The 15,833-nt window shown below is 44.7% G+C and overlaps 2 protein-coding genes across 11 annotated transcripts in view; one reads left to right on the top strand and one right to left on the bottom strand.

The window, feature by feature from the left end:
- The window catches only part of CACNA2D4 (calcium voltage-gated channel auxiliary subunit alpha2delta 4), a 394,977-nt gene that overhangs the window by 72,165 nt on the left and 306,979 nt on the right, over positions 1–15,833 (bottom strand). The window lies entirely within an intron of this gene.
- LRTM2 (leucine rich repeats and transmembrane domains 2) overlaps positions 13,070–15,833 on the top strand; it is a 99,809-nt gene continuing 97,045 nt past the window's right edge. Inside the window, exon 1 of the mRNA XM_068277231.1 lies at positions 13,070–13,396. The gene's annotated coding sequence lies outside the window, so the exon portion shown is untranslated. The remainder of the gene's footprint in view (positions 13,397–15,833) is intronic.

The raw sequence follows: 15,833 nt of genomic DNA, 5'->3' as shown, positions 1-15,833 counted from the left end.
AGGCCGCCTCTGAATGGCCCCAGCTCAGAGATGCGCTGAGCCCCCCCAGAAACTGCAAACGCACCTTGAACCCAAACAGAGGCTCTGCATATACACCAAAGGAAAACTATTAAGTGGGAGCAGCTTTTTTCATTTCTTTGCTATGTTTGATTGATTTATTTCTGGTCAGCTGCTCCCACTTAATAGTTTTCCTTTGGTGTATATGCAGAGCCTCTGTTTGGGTTCAAGGTGCGTTTGCAGTTTCTGGGGGGGCTTAGCGCATCTCTGAGCTGGGGCCATTCAGAGGCGGCCTGGTGATGCGCTGATCCCACTTTTTTTGCGCAATTCTCAATTTTACTGGTAGCGCGCCCAGGCTATGCATATGCATAGGTAGAATTTAGTCAGTGTTAGGTCCCCTCCCATGGAGGAAAGACTTCTTCGACAGTGGGCGGGACAAGTACCTAACAAATTGCAAATTGTTAGTGAAACTAACATCCTCCAAGTGGTAGACAGGTCATGTGTATGCTCATTGTGTATTTGAATCCCATGAGTGGGGTGTGCACTTTTTTTGCAGGTAAGCACTCATCTGTTTTTAAGTAGCGCTGTTCATTTCTTTGCTATGTTTGATTGATTTATTTCTGGTTAGCTGCTCCCACTTAATAGTTTTCCTTTGGTGTATATGCAGAGCCTCTGTTTGGGTTCAAGGTGCGTTTGCAGTTTCTGGGGGGGCTCAGCGCATCTCTGAGCTGGGGCCATTCAGAGGCGGCCTGGTGATGCGCTGATCCCACTTTTTTTGCGCAATTCTCAATTTTACTGGTAGCGCGCCCAGGCTATGCATATGCATAGGTAGAATTTAGTCAGTGTTAGGTCCCCTCCCATGGAGGAAAGACTTCTTCGACAGTGGGCGGGACAAGTACCTAACAAATTGCAAATTGTTAGTGAAACTAACATCCTCCAAGTGGTAGACAGGTCATGTGTATGCTCATTGTGTATTTGAATCCCATGAGTGGGGTGTGCACTTTTTTTGCAGGTAAGCACTCATCTGTTTTTAAGTAGCGCTGTTCATTTCTTTGCTATGTTTGATTGATTTATTTCTGGTCAGCTGCTCCCACTTAATAGTTTTCCTTTGGTGTATATGCAGAGCCTCTGTTTGGGTTCAAGGTGCGTTTGCAGTTTCTGGGGGGGCTCAGCGCATCTCTGAGCTGGGGCCATTCAGAGGCGGCCTGGTGATGCGCTGATCCCACTTTTTTTTTTGTTGCATATAGTGTTTGGCCTTTTTGCACTCTGTGTCTATTACGAATAGCCATTCCTGTGCACAGAGCCATATCTATTGGATCATACCGCTCCTGCCTGATGGGTGTTGCGGGGAGGGGCACCTCAAAGCCCCCCTCCGCGGCGAGATTCCCCCCCTCCCCCTCCTCCCTGTCCCCCCTGGTGATCTGGGCTGCACAGGACGCTATCCGTCCTGTGCAGCCAGTGACAGGCTGTCCCCTGTCACATGGCGGCGATCCCCGGCCACTGATTGGCCGGGGATCGCCGATCTGCCTTACGGCGCTGCAGCGCAGCAGCGCCGTACAATGTAAACAAAGAGGATTATTTCCGCTTGTGTTTACATTTAGCCTGCAAGCCGCGATCGGCGGCCCGCAGGCTATTCACGGAGCCCCCCGCCGTGAATTGGCAGGAAGCAGCCGCTCGCGCGAGCGGCTGCTTCCTGATTAATTAGCCTGCAGCCGGCGACGCAGAACTGCGTCGCTGGTCCTGCAGCTGCCACTTTGCCGACGCGCGGTATGAGTGCGCGGTCGGCAAGTGGTTAAGTTCAGTTATAGATAAACCCCTTTATCTTATCTTTTGTGACTCTATTTCAACTGGCAGAGTCCCAGCGGATTGGCGGACAGCCCACGTTATCCCATTATTTAAGAAGGGCAAAAAATCAGATCCAGGAAATTATAGATCTGTAAGCTTAACATCAGTTGTATGCAAACTATTTGAGGGGTTATTAAGAGATACTATACATGACTTCACAGTAGAAAACAATCTTATGTCTCAGCATCAACATGGGTTTACTAAAGACAGGTCCTGTTTGACTAACATGCTCAGCTTTTATGAGGTAGTGAACGCTAATGTGGATATTGGGAATGCTGTAGATGTGATATACTTGGACTTTGCAAAGGCCTTTGACACTGTTCCCCACAAAAGTCTGGTGCAAAAGTTGAGGATGCAAGGACTGGGGAAGAGTCTGTGTGCATGGATAGGGAACTGGCTAATGGACAGAAAACAAAGAGTTGTGGTCAATGGATCATACTCAAAATGGGAGACTGTTAGCAGTGGGGTCCCACAGGGGTCTGTACTGGGTCCAGTGCTCTTCAATCTATTTATTAATGACCTAGTAGATTCAGTAGTGAGCAATGTTGCTATTTTTGCAGAGGATACAAAATTGTGCAGAATCATCAACTCTCAGGAAGATAGGGACATATTGCAACAGGATGTGGATAGGATGGCTATATGGGCACATACATGGCAGATGAAATTCAATGTTGAAAAATGTAAAGTCATGCATTTTGGTCGTACCAATGGTCTAGCACCATACAAAATAAATGGGATACAGTTGGGGACATCAAACTTGGAGAAGGACTTAGGGGTACTCATCAACAACAAGTTAAATAATAACAGTCAATGCCAAGCCGCTGCAGCTAAAGCTAACAAAATTTTGGGATGCATTAGGGCTCGTTCCCACTAGTGCGGTGCGAATCACCGGGATTCCACCGCTGACGAAATCGCATGTGGATGCGATTCCGTTTGCGTTTTTTGCCGCAATTTCGCATAGGCAGGGTATATGCGAATTTAACCATGTCACTGCCTGGTTCAATTTAGATTACTTTTAATGCGAATTCGCACGCGAAATCGCAGCAAAAAACTCATGTGCGATTTCCCCTATTAAATACATTGCCTGCGAATCGCCTGCATTCCACACGCAGGCGAATTCTGCAGGCTCTACCGTGCAGAAAAATCCTGCACAGAAAAACGCACCAAAAAACTGACAAGTGGAAACAGGGCCATCCACTTGTATTGGTTATGCGAATCCGCATGCAGACAACGCATGCGGATCCGCTCTAGTGGAAACGGGCCCTTAAAAGGGAAATAAAAACTCGAGATGCTAGCATAATATTGCCCCTATTTAACTCTCTAGTAAGGCCACATCTGGAATATGGAATTCAGTTCTGGGCATATTACAGGAAAGATATTGCAGTTTTAGAGCAGGTGCAGAGAAGAGCAACAAAATTGATACGTGGGATGGAAGGTCTCACTTACCAAGAAAGGTTAGATAAACTGGGTTTATTTAGTTTAGAGAAAAGACGCCTAAGAGGGGATCTGATTAACATGTATAAATACATCAGAGGGCAATATAAAAGCTTGGCGGATGAGCTTTTTGTCCCTAGGCCTTCTCAAAGGACTAGAGGACATGATCTGCGCATGGAGGAAAAACGTTTTAGCCAATTTATTTAGGAAAGGGTTCTTTACAGTAAGAGTGATTAAGATGTGGAATACATTACCACAGGAAGTCGTTATGGCAAACTCTATACCTGCATTTAAAGGGGGCTTGGATGCTTTCCTTGTGTTGAAAGACATCCATGGCTACAATTACTAGGTAATGCCTAATGATGTTGATCCAGGGATTTTATCTGATTGCCATCTGGAGTCGGGAAGGAATTTTTTTCCCTTTTGGGGCTAATTGGACCATGCCTTGTAAGGGTTTTTCGCCTTCCTCTGGATCAACAGGGATATGTGAGGGAGCAGGCTGGTGTTGTACTTTGTTCTCTGGTTGAACTCGATGGACGTATGTCTTTTTATAACCCAAATAACTATGTAACTATGTAACACAGCCTCATAACAGCCTACATTAAATGTGCAGCAACCTAGAACAAAGAGAACTTGACTGTATGGATGAATAAAAGAGTCAAAGTCACAGTAACGTTACGGAAATTACTGCAGAGATACAGTGTACAATTTACAATACTGGTACTTGTGGCATCGGCTGCAGTCACCCATTTCCAGGGGTGCCCCTTCTGCCCCTAAGGCATTGCTGCTGCTCTCTCGCCTCCCTTTCCTAATGAATAACATAGGAGGGAAGCGGAGCTGGAACACAGTTTCATGTCCTGGTAACTTCTATTCCACACTCACTGTCACATATGCCTTGCAAAGCTCTGCAGAAACGGTGCTAGGCAGACAGGGTAGTCTGCAACATTAATGACTTAAAGTGAATCTTAAGTGAAAATAAACGTATGAGATAAACAACTGTATCTATCCTACTCCTAAAAATGACTTTTAGATATACCACCATTTTATGTTAGGTTTCAAAACTTAAAAAAAAAAAAAAGTAGATTTATTGTTTTTCTTCTCTGATCAACGACAGTCTGTTCTGTGTTATAGAAAGCTCAAATATATGAATCATTGTCTTTTTTTTTTTAATATATATATAAATCCTGTGCTCTCAGAAGCAGTGGCGTCACTGGGGGTTGCAGGAGGTGCGGACCGCACTAGGTGTCACCAGCAGGGGGGGGTGACACTAAGCTCCAGGCTAGGGGAGAGTGGAGTAAGGCTATGTAAATATAGACCAGGCTAATGCCTGATGTACTTTTCCCCTCCTGCAGTTTTCATTTATAGCGGCTTCGTGCTGAACCGATAGTGGAGTTAGAGGCCATGTGGTGATCGTCTTAACACCCCCCTACTCTTCTCTTTGCAACCCCCAATAGCAAGAGTGTCCAGCACGGTACCCCTCCCTCACCCAACAAACATGGCCAGACCCCGACCCAGTGTGTGGCCAGCATAACAATCATGAATGCCACCCCCATAGCAAGTGAATCCAGTATAAGCCCTTTCCAAGTGTGTCCAGTGCAGTGCCCCTTTGTCTTCCCCCACAGCAAGTATGCCCAGAATAACAATCCCTAACTCTTCTCTCCCCATATAGCAAATGGGTTCAGTATAACCCCTTTCAAACCAGATTCTCAACAAATGTCAGTTACAAGTAACATTACTACAAAAAAAATGGTATTAATGGTTAGCCTGGTGAGGTTGGAGGTTCATGGAGTAAGAGCGGCATGCCCCCAAGGCCCATATGCAATTACATTTTTCACCAGCGTTTTTTCCTAGGTGGTATTTTCACAACTTGTCATAAAAAGCCGTTTAAGCCAATAGGAATTAGTATAAGACTCAAAATAAATCTGATAGTGCTTTTTCACCTTTTTATGGGTACTTTTTCAATTGTAAAATGAGAAAAATTTAGTTTAAAGAGAAGATGAAATGCATTTCCTAGGTCCTAGGAGATAACTCAGGTAAAAAAGTTAATTGCATATGGGCCCATGAGTTTCTGCACTGGGTGACACCAAACTTAGCGACACCTCTGCACAGAAGCCCAGTTCTCTGCCAAGAAAGTGTTTTATGGCTGTAATTCATTTCTATGAAGACTGGATAGAAACTGTCAGTTGCATAGCTGAATATTAACTCTTTCAGCAGGGTGCACGTCACTAAGCGGGGCAGTGCTGCACAAATCACCCTGTCCATGCATTCTGCTGCAGGGTCATTTAAACAAGAAATGGTGCAGTGCAATTGTCCTGCCATGGACTTCCCTGCTGCAGGACAATCACACCGTACCATGGGCTTGATTCACTAAACCGTGATAAATCATATCACGGCCGCGCAAGCATTTTCGCGTGCAATAGCACATTTTCACGATCAATCGCACATTTTCATAAATTCGCGATTGCGTCCGGAAATTCGCGATTGTGCGCAAAAACGCTAGCGCGGCCATGATATGAGTTATGACGGTTTAGTCAATCAAGCCCCATGTGTGAAACCAGACTCAAGCTACACACAGGAAACTTTTGATAGCCAAAACAATTGCTCATGATTGCTTCAGATGGCAATTGGATGTCTGTACAGGCATCCTCAATGTTCAACACCTTAATTCAGGCAGCAGGCAATCAGCTGGGCACTTTATCAGAGTTTCTATTTATTTGGATATAGACAGAAAGAGGGTCAACATGTACTGTACTATTGTGTTATAGAGAAAAGAGCGGTAGAAGAGCAGAATGAATCATAGTATGTAGAGGTGGGGTGGTGAGGAGCAGAAGGTATTATTTTATGGACAAGTGAGGGGAGAGAAGCAACATGTACTGTTCTATGGAGAGGGACAGGCAGAGGAGCAACATGTACTATAGTATGGGGGTGTTGGGGAGCGGAGAAGCAGCATGGACAGAGAAGAGGGAAAGAAGCAGCATGGAGACAGAGTGAGAAGTATGTACTGTACTATTGTGTTATAGAGAAAGGAGCGGTAGAGGAGCAGAATGAATTATAGTATGTAGAGGTGGGGTGGAGAGGAGCAGCAGGTATCATGTACTGTTCTATGGAGAGCGACAGGCAGAGGAGCAACATGTACTATAGTATGGGGGTGTTGGGGAGTGGAGAAGCAGCATGGACAGAGAAGAGGGAGAGAAGCAGCATGGAGACAGAGTGAGAAGTATGTACTGTTCTATGGAGAGGGACAGGCAGAGGAGCAACATGTACTATAGTATGGGGGTGTTGGGGAGTGGAGAAGCAGCATGGACAGAGAAGAGGGAGAGAAGCGGCATGAAGACAGAGTGAGAAGTATGTACTGTACTATGGAGAGGGGGAGTAGGCAAGGAGCAGCATGCACTGTACTATGCAGACAGGACAATGTAATGTCGCAAGGAGGGAAAGCGCAGTGTTGCCGGTAATGGATATGCATCACAGATCACACCTACATCCTACACAGTTTTCTCACTGATAGTGTCCACTGTATTAAACATTTTTTTTTTTTAATTAAAGGCCCTTGATTCTGTGTGTCACCAGGCCTGCTGCAGAAATCAGTGAAAACAAATTTGCTGTTTTAGCCACAACTAAATCGCTGAAGTATTCAGTGGTAAAAAAAAGGGCTCTGAAATATCTTACAACAGCATGTCCATCCGTTTTAGGTGGGACTTGATGAGCAGAAGGATATGCTGGCCTGGTTACTCATAGCTATAGGGGGCTCTAGCAGATTAGCAGTGTGATCTGTCTGCATAGTTCCTGGCCCTCAACCAATCCCGTTTCTAAGTTTTGGGCATTTTCACCATCTGGGGCATTCCTGTTGGTCTTCAAAATATTGTTTCTTGATTAAACCTACAGTGAAAAGAATATGGTGTTTAAAAATGGTTACTTTCCCATCCGTCATTTTTTCTTGTGACTTCTGTCATGTTAGAGTTAGGAACAAGAATGCAGCCCGTGGGATCAGCACACTTCTTCTGCATGCAGGTTCTAGGGCAGGCCTCCAGAACCTATTAGAGACAGGGACTGGCACATCATCCAGGCACACAGCATGTTTTTCGAAGGTATTCAACAATGGCTCCAGCCACAATTCTCTTCCAGTCTCTTATAAAACCACCTGTCAGCTCTGGTATAGTTGTCACAGGTGTTGCTTATTTATGAAGCTAGCTGGTAGTGTATGCTGGGAGATGTAGTTCTTCAGTGTAAGGAAGTCAGTGGAGAATGAAGCAGCACATGGAGAAAGTGTGTTAATGGATCACAGCCTGGAAAGGATTCCACGTGCGTCATCGCTGGTGACAGAGTGTGACACCGTGGCTTCACACTTCCTATTTCTGTACCGTGTGCGGCCTGGAGAGCCGGATGATTAGACAATACTGAGAAGGTTTCATAACATAGGTGTATTTCCATACAGTCATCCATACAGCAAGAACCCCTGACAAGCACTTCCATACATTTCACAGGTGTGCGCCAGGGCTAAAATGGGACTAAGAAGGGTCCCTCCACCAACAACTGAAATGCCAGTGTTTGGTCCATGCTGAGGAGGTATAAGAAAATCTAACAGCTTTTTCTCTCTCTCTCTGGAACTGCAGTGAATAGGTCGCTGCAAACCTGGGTTGTCTGTTCTGCACACCTGCTGCACCTGGTAACAGCAGGGCCGGGCCGAGGCAGAGGCTGGAGAGGCTCCAGCCTCAGGGCGCAGAGTAGAAGGGCGTGCACAATTCATTCAGCTGTCATTCCCAAATGTGTTTAATTCAGAAAGAAATAAGAACAGGGGATACATGGCAGTGACTGCAAGCCAGATAACTAGATATTAAGGTGTTGGGGAGGTTGTGGGCCCTGTGGCGCCTCTTAGTCTAATAGCAGTCAGTGTGTGACAGCTGGGGTGGGAGGGATGGAGGGGCGCACTTTGGTGTCTCAGCCTTGGGTGCTGGAAGACTTTGTCTCGGCTCTGGGTAACAGGGCACCCCCTCCCCCTGATTTATTTTCTAGATTGCATGGACTCATGGACAATACTTTTTAGAATGCAACATGAATTAAGGTGGCCATTAATGATACAATCTTAATTGTACAATCTTATAACTTATGTAATATGAAGGACTACTTAAAGTGTCCATTCAAAGTATATTCACTCAGTTTATCCTTCTGCTACATATATTTGGTAAAATTGTACAAACAAGAGATAGTATTGTTGATGGCCACCTAAAAAGAGATAAAATTGGGAAAGGTGAAAAAGTGTGGGGACAGTTATATCCCAAGCTAGAGAGGTCACCCCTAGTGATGAAAAAAGACAAAGTACCTCAGCGCAAAGTCAAACCACTCTGCTGAGTAGCAGTGATTCAGGAATGATAACAAAACAGTACCTGTTTCGATGGTTTCCCACCTCAGGATCCATCGAGACAGGTACTGTTTTGCTATCATTCCTGAATCACTGCTACTCAGCAGAGTGGTTTGACTTTGCGCTGAGGTACTTTGTCCTTTTTGATCTCTACTTTGGGCTTTGGAGCCAGCCCACCTCACAGCTGCATTACGATCCTATCGCACTCCTTTCACTGTTTTAAACCCCTAGTGATGAGCATAGGGTTCTCCTAACATGCAAATATCCACTGACCCAGAGAGGAAATTCAATCCAGCCTATTGAACCCTAAAGTGGTTAATAAAGGCCTCTTTCAGGGCTTGTTCACACTAAGGGCGTTTTTGCCTATTTTTACTATGTAGCATGGTTTTTATTATAGCCTGATGTGTTATATATGAGCGTCCTCTCTCTTCTTGCCTGACACCAATTTCTGCCTTAGCTCCTTTCCAATCTCTCAGGTCAGAGGAGACACTGCCAGCTTCACCTGGGAGTGATATCACTTTTATAAAGAACAACCTCTTTTACCTGCTTCACTTTTGAGGTGTTCTTTGATTTTACAGAAAACAGTAATTCTTTAAGATGGGGAGAGGAAAGGGTACACGTTACACTCTCACACAGATGCTTTCTGAACTCTACTAAGATCATGAAATGCAGGTTGTTTGGGGCTACCAATATAGAATTTACATTTTTTTGTATTTCTTTAATATACTATGCCCTATGCAGTGGGGGAGAGAAGAGGAAACAAAATCAGTGAGACTATACATACATGCCAGCCTAAAAAAAATCAATTTTAGGTGGATCTTGCTTATTTAGAATACATTTAGAAACTGTGGTTAAATGTAAATAAATCTAGCAGCGATACTACATGAAAGATGAGCCTAGGCCCCATTCACACTGGGAATCGCAAAATGCTGGCCTTTTTATAAGGAGATTCCCCTGCGATTTTTCACTGTACAGCTAAGCGATTTCGGAGCGATTGCTTTCTGTGATTCTTTAACAATTAAATGCAATTTCTCTACAAAATATGTTTGAGATTTCAGCAAATTGCTAATTGCTGGGGATCGCCACAGTGTGAACACTACCATTGTTTTACATTTGCCATAGAGCTTTTTCAAGCGCTAGTGATTTACAGACAAGCTGAAATTGCTAGTAAAATGCTCCAGTGTGAATAAGGCCTTAACCAGCTCTGTACGCTGCCTGATTCAGCTCAGTGCTTTGACCACCAAGACTTACAATGCCCCTAAATGAAATCACGATCTAAAAGTTATACACGTAGTGCAGGAAGACATTATAAAAACAATTGAGAAGGGTCAATAAAAGAGCCCACACAGGATCTATTAGAGTATAGGAGGCTGACAAAACATGAGAACTGTCAACAGTAGACAAAAACTGCATCTATCTAGATATAAGACAATATTACAAGTAAAAAGTAAAGCTACCAAGTAAAGTGATTATAATAATATTGCTACAACCCAGAAAGCGTTGAGCATGGTCAACACAACCACATTAGACCACAGGATATTAGCAAAGTATGAAGGTGTTCAGTGCCTTCGCAAACAAATGAAGATCATTGAAGATTGTCTTATATGAAGAATTCTGCACATACTGTGCTACCAGAACACTTAAATATGGAAGAGAAAGAAAGTTAAAGCTAGAGAGTGACTGGGGGAGTGGGGGGGGGGGGGGGAGAGGGGATAAAGGGGAGAAGCTTGGACGGGGGGGGGGGGGGGCAGACATCTCACAGAACAGTTAGAGCCTTTCATGAAGACAGCTCATTCCACACTCTTTGGAACTTCTTAGGACAATTCCTATTGCTATACTTTAGCTTATAAAGAGCAAGGGTGTCATTAATGGATTGGATCCATTGACCACTAGTTGGAAGGGTGGAGCTGCTTTCCTTTTTAGAAAAATGACAAAGAATCCGGATGAGCTTTTTCTGTGAGCAGCTCATGTGACCAATCCTGGGGGTCACGTGGGCCTGGAAGAACAGCAACTGCTTGGATTACACCCACTACTTCATGCCAGTAGATAGTGAGGCATGGACAAGTCCAGAACATATGACCAAATGTACCTCTAGCTAAACCGCATCTAGTACAATCAGGGGAGACACTTGGATTAGTTTTATGGAGGAGAGTTGCAGTATAGTAGATACGATGCAGGATCTTAATAGCCGCTAATCTATCACTGGCAGATACTAGGTCGGATTGGAGGTCTGCTATGGAAGTCTCCAAGTCCAGCTCTGGAACCTTATCCCTCCACTTGGCAATGCAGTTATCTATCCTCCCGGACCCATCTCTCAGAAGGCAGTCATATATAGCAGAGAGAGGTTTGTCGACAACTGCAGTGATATACATTGACTCAAGATCAAGGCATAGAGGCGTGACATGAAATTGTGACTGCATGGCATGCCGCAATTGAGCGAACCAGAAAAACATTTTGATCTCAAGGCCAAAATTGGCTGAATTGCAACAAAGTGCCTCGTGGCGCTATATGTTGATGCCATAATGTGCCCAGAGAGAAGGGTTCGGTATTGACAGGAAATGCTCTAGTTTCAAATTTACGCCCAAGAGAAGTGTAGGGAGAGATTATATTTGGGGGTCTGACTAGTTTAGAGCCATGTCCCAGGCCTGTAACGTAGCCATCATGGCAGACGTCAAAGGGTGGACTGAAGGATTTTCGGAGAATTGACTAAACCACCACGGTCCGTCACACACATGGCAGCCAAAAATTAGATGTGAAAGTTGGGCAAAGCTGAACCTCCCTGGTCAACCTTGAGCTGCAATGTTTCCAAAGAGATCCTAGGAGTCATGCTCGTCTAAATAAAAGATATGATCAACTTATCTAGAAATTTAAAAAATCCCTCCTTATCCAGCTAGGGGAGTTGTGGAAAATGTACAAAAATTTGGGCAGGGAGATCATCTTTATAACATTAATGCTGCCTAGGAGGGTCAAGGGCAAGTAATTCCATGTCTTGCATTTGGTCTTAAATTGCCTAAACACAAGGTTGAGAGAGATGTAATCTTTATGGGTAGAAGTAATATGTATACAAAGGTTCTTAAACCATTGAACCCATATCAGAAGGGTTGCCGGCCGTTGAGACTCAGGGATCTCATCCAAGGGAAATAAAGAGGACTTGTCGCAATCGATTTTTAAGTCTGATACTGAGCCAAACTCCTCAAACAACCCCAGAGCAACAGGAAGAGAAGACGCTACCACATTGAGAAATAGCAGGGTATCACCAGCATAAAGTGCCAGTTTGTCCTCAACCGGACCCACCTGCAGACCCACAATGTCCCCCCTTCAACTTCACTGTGTTCCCCAGCATGGTTTACATCAGAATAGCAACTCACCCATCCCGGTGCGCTGCTCCATCCATGCTACCTGTATTTACCCCCTCTGGCTGCCTTTTCTCCACGACTCTGTGCGTGTTATTGCTTAATGACTGGTCATGGGGACAGGCAGCCAGCAGGGATGAAGACAGGAGGCATGAATGGAGCAGCGTGCTGGGATAGGTGAGTTGCTACTCTGACAAATCGGTGTAAGGGGCACAAGTCAATGGGAGACCTGGGGGTCCTGCAGTACTCAGGGGTCTTGGGGAGATTGCCCCCTTTGCCCTCTATGGTAGTGCCAGCCCTGAGTGGGTGTGTGTGTGTGTGGTGGGGGATGTGGGTGTACCCTGGTAATAGCTACAGCAGATTTGCAGAGGTGGGAACACAGATCTCATCACCAGAGTCCCTGAACAATAGCAAATAAACAACCCAGAGACGGATTAAGATGTAATGGGGCCCAAGGCAAGGAAGTAGATTTGGGGGCCCCTTGTGGTCTCTTTGGTAAGTCAGAAAAGGTGGCACGTGGGCCCCTTCACACCCACTAGGCCCCAGGCACCTGCCTAGGATGCCTGATGGATAATCCTGCTCTGAAACAACCCCTTCAGTTCAGCTCTATACATTGCAAAAATTAATGTCATACATTATTTCAGCTTACTTACTGTACCTTTTTTCTTGTGCATAGAAAACACAGCCGTGCCTAACACAGACCGACAAATTGGAATGTCGGAGCCTGCTGCCAATCACTAAATTATTTGAGTTGAACTGAGTAATGACTAAAGTACTCACATGTGACCATGGGGACTACAAATTACAAAAAGACTTGTGCAGCACTGATCCAGGTTTATGGCATGTTTATAATAACTTATACTGAAATACCTCTTCTGGGTGAGCTGTCCCTTTAATCGGGGGTTATCTGTCACCTGAAAGAATTGCGAGCCAGTAACATTTGCACATTGGATGAGATTTCATTCTAGATGTGGATGAGTGCTTCTGGCGTGCTGTGAGCTGCCCATGTGAAATGAATGTGGGGTGGTTGGTATACACAGCTGTACGTGGACCAGTGTGTGTGCGGCTGGGTGCAGAGTGTGTGTGTGTCTGTCATTATACACAGCCGTCTCTCCTCTCACTCCCCCTTTTCCCCGGGCTTTCCTGCTTCTCCGTTTCTCTAATCATTTGTACACATCTCCTTCATCCTCTGAATTTCACCCCCCTCCTCCCTGTTCCCCCCAATCTATTCTCCCCCTGGAGGAAACGACTGAAGCGGCATAGGACTCTCTTCCTCACTGGCATCAATAGACTGAGGGGTTCATTATTTTCTTCTGGGGGTCCATGCCTGGCTTACACAGCGAGGGTCCTGCTCTTTCATTCACGTTTGTCAGCCAGTCGTCGCTTTGTCAGCTCTCCAGAGGAAAAGGTAAGGAGGATGGCGGATGTGTGAATGGAGGACAGGGGGCAGATGCAGGTGCCGGACCAGTGTCTCCAGGTGAGGGGTAGACACTTGCGATGTGGAGATGGGAAGAAGAAGTGTGTATCTCATGTTGATAGTCAGATAAGATTGTAACCAGCTGATTCCTCTTCCTTTAACTCCAGCTAAACAGAATGATGTGCCTCTATTACTGGTTGGTCCAGCAACAGGCAGTGCCTGTCCAGTTCCAGATCTCAAGGGCCAGAGTAGGCCAAATATGGGTCAATATTCCATGTCTGCATCACAGATGAGGGTCTCCTCAATTCATTACTGATAAGTGTAAGAGGAAACTTTGTAAGGACAGTGGCCCCACGACAGTGATTTGGGCAGTCCAGCTCTATTTTAGCATACAGAGGGCTGGTTAGATATAGACTGGGAATTTGGGGCAACAGAATAGATTAGAAAATAATGATCTCCTCACCTAATAATTGGAGAAAGCTGCATAAATAATGTGGTCCTTGAAGATCAAGTTGGACAATAAAGCTCTATCTTAGTATACACAGGAATGCCCACATCCAGTCCCCAAATACAGGTGAAGAATCTGAGGGAACAAGTCAGCTTATTAAATAAGGCTTTTCTCAATAATGTTCTCTTAATTAGAGGAAGCTGTGGAATGTGTCCCTCAAAGACAAAGCTGGACAAGCCTGACCCCATATAAAGGGTACTGTGTGATGAGGGCTGTGCGTGCTGCTGTGGTCACCCAGGGCCTAACACAAGCTAAAATATAAGGCAGTGAAAATCATTCAATAATTTTAGTCTGTGGAGTAAAAGGTTTCCAGGAATAGTCTTCATCAAGAACCTAAAACTGAGGGGGAATTCTGGCCCTTGAAGAGTGTTGTAGACAGCGGAGATGGCTGGAGAAGGAGAGAGTAGATGGAGAAACTGTAACAGGTGATGCAATGACATTTATAAAGGAAACAAAATAATGGGGCGGTGAGGGGTTTGGTCACCAGCTGTTGTTGAACTATAAATCTCAGAAAGGAACTGTACATGTTCTGGTAATGTTGGCTAGTGTTAAAGGACAACTGAAGCAAGAGGGATATGGAGGCTGCTATATTTATTTCCTTATAAGCAATACCACTTGCCTGGCAGCCCTGCTTGTCCTCTGCTGCTAATGCTTTTAGCCACAGACCCTAAACAAGCATGCAGCAGCTCAGGTGTTTCTTGTCATTATTGTCAGATCTGACAAGAGTAGCTACATGCTTGTTTCTGGTGTGATTCAAACAATACTGCAGCCAAATAGATCAGCATGGCTGCCAGGCAACTGGTATTGTTTAAGAGGAAATAAATATGGCAGCCTCCATAGTCTTTTAACAACAGCTGTCCTTTAAGGCCTGGGATGAAACTGCTGTCTGATAACAGCTGCTTTTATTTTGAGTGTAGAAAAAATACTCAGCATGCTGGCAAAGTGTTACTAGCATTACTGACTGCCCTTGCTCTGCTACCAGTGTTACTGCTAAGTCTTACTCCTTTGTAACAAGATTTATACACAGATATAATGAAACCTGTTGCAACGCTTGACGTAATGATTGTTTTGCACAGTGGATGGCTGTCATTAACCCTTACATTGCTGCACCACTGAACAAGCCTTCCCCATCTATGTGTACCCTGGAACTGGCATGACACATATGTGAAGGTTACTGCTGCCTGCAGTAGAGACAAGAAGGCAGTTGTATGTATTGTTGTTTTTTTTGTAATTGTCCTTCAGGTGACAGTCACACTGACTCTTTGCCAGGATAATACGTCACCAACCCAGAGCCAGTAAACAGATCAGTGTGTTCTGATCCCGCTGGCTGCATGCTTGTTCCAAGTGTGACATTATGACAGGTGACCTGCATGACCGGTGGGCAACTGGCATTTTTAGAAATGGCAGTGTCATTATTTTTTTTTGTTTGGTTTCCTTCATCATGCCTGTCCTCCATAACAGTCCCCATGTTACACTCAGTGTGTGGTACGTTAGAGAGACTTTCACAACCACATATTAGGGAGGCCTATAAAATGACCTATTGTGACAAACATATCCTTTATCATACACTATGCATTGTTCAATATAACAGTAACAGCTTTTTTTTTACGCTAATTTAATGATTTTGTGATTTTTAGCAACTGTTGAGGTTTGCTCTGTGTTTACTAAACAGATGAACATTTGTTCTGCTTTTAGTACTGTACAATAATAACAGCAATTCTTTGTGTTCCTTGGAAAGACTGACACGTCTGCAGCTGTAACTGATTCTAATGGATCTCTGACATTTCCTAAAATATTCAAAATACTGCTGGAGTGACATCAGGCAAAACAGGAAGACCAGATACGGGAGATCGACAGACAGCTCAGGCATGATATACATAAAGGTGGCCATTAAGGATGCGATTCTTTGTAGGATCGATC

The sequence above is a fragment of the Hyperolius riggenbachi genome, chromosome 3 (assembly GCF_040937935.1).
Source record: "Hyperolius riggenbachi isolate aHypRig1 chromosome 3, aHypRig1.pri, whole genome shotgun sequence".
NCBI lineage: Eukaryota > Metazoa > Chordata > Amphibia > Anura > Hyperoliidae > Hyperolius > Hyperolius riggenbachi.
Note: the sequence above shows the minus strand (reverse complement) of the source record. Positions and strands in the feature narration are given on the sequence as shown.